Source organism: Macaca nemestrina, chromosome 1 (genome assembly GCF_043159975.1).
Source record: "Macaca nemestrina isolate mMacNem1 chromosome 1, mMacNem.hap1, whole genome shotgun sequence".
In the NCBI taxonomy this organism is placed as follows: domain Eukaryota; kingdom Metazoa; phylum Chordata; class Mammalia; order Primates; family Cercopithecidae; genus Macaca; species Macaca nemestrina.
Window position 1 is genome coordinate 210,845,832 of NC_092125.1, and position 1,489 is coordinate 210,847,320.

The following is a 1,489-nucleotide window of genomic DNA, read 5'->3' on the forward strand; positions in this document are numbered from 1 at the left end:
CTCTGAAGCCTTTGTGGGGGCCTGGGCACCTTTGGGAGCCTGAACTGGAACTGAAGCTGGAGCTGCAGCCTGGGCCTTGGTTTGATCCTTGGCCTTTGGCTGGCACAGCCTGAGCCCCTTGACAACGTGGGCATGAGCACGCTTTCCAAGCTTGGGGTGGCCAAGGTAGGCAAGTCGATCGAGCTTGCGGCTGACACCCTTTGGGATCTTGGGCTTAACCTCCTTGGGCTCTACGAGGACCTCGATAGCCTCGGCACGTGCACTTGTGGCTTGGCACTGTTGGCCTGCAACTTCTTTAGGACCTTCTTGTTGTGCTTCCTGGCAAAGCGCATGTTCCTCAGGAATTTGGGGTCTACCCCCTTAAGAGATTCGTATCTTTGTCATCGGGGTTTCTTGATACCATTTCTGTGCCATTTTCGGGACTGGTTGTGTGTGGTGTGGTTCTTGGACTTGGCCATGTCTGCACCTTTAGCCGTGGCTCCCCTAGAGGGCTATTTTGATAAACTGGGCCTTAGAGCCTTGGCTGAGACAGCCCCTTGATTCTTGCTTTTCGGGCTTCAAGATGGCAGACAGTTGGCCCACAGTTCTCACTGAACCAGCTAGTCGTGTTATCGCCTGGAAGAAACAACTCTAGACATGCTTTCCCTCATACTCAGGCCCACACATTCCCACACAAACGCACATGCATGCAGTGTCCCTCCAGCTCACGTCACGAGGTTACTCCCGGGGTTACAGCTCATTCAGGACGGAGGAATTGCTGTGACCTCACACTGCCGCCTCCCACTTGCTGTGATCCCACTGAGCCTAAGGCCAGTGCCTTCAGATGTGGCATCCACCCTGTGCCAGGCTCACTGGCAGCATCATGCCTCTCACAAAATCTTCATGAAGAGGTGTTTATTCGCCCTCATCCCCATTTTCCAGATGAGGAGACTCAGGCTTAGAGAAGTTAAATCACCTGGCCAGAATCCCATACATAGTATGTGGCAGAGATAGGGCTGAAGACCAGGTCTCCGGGACTCTGATGCACATAACCAGTAAATCAGTCCAAGAAAGCCAGCATGTTAGTGGAAACCAAGCTGGCTGGAGATCCCACTGCGACTAACCATATAAGACTCAGCCCAGCCCTGCATGGTATGTGGGAATGAAGCATCACAGGGAATGAAACCCCACAACTGTCTACCCCTGCCAAAGTAACAAAAATGCAACTCTCAGGGGCCCCAACAGAACGGACACCCAGGCAGCCGTGGGTCTGCCTGGTCTGCCTCCTTGAGGGCAGAGGCTGGCACTGGGTTCCAGGAGCCTCCTGTGCCTCCCCCTGCTCCTGTCTCTCTCATTCCGTTTCCCAAAACATCCCTCCTGATCTCTTTAACATCCTGGGAAGTGTGCATCTTTCTCACCTCTGCAGGAGGGTGCTTGGAGACTCAAGGCTGTTGGGTTAAAAATACAGAACCTGAAACTTCTGAAGACGAGGAAAGCAACATCCAGCCTG

The 1,489-nt window shown here is 53.5% G+C and overlaps 1 pseudogene; it reads right to left on the bottom strand.

The window, feature by feature from the left end:
* Positions 1-477, bottom strand: part of LOC105494416 (large ribosomal subunit protein eL29 pseudogene) — a 480-nt pseudogene extending 3 nt beyond the window's left edge.
* Between the last annotated feature and the right edge of the window lie 1,012 nt (positions 478-1,489).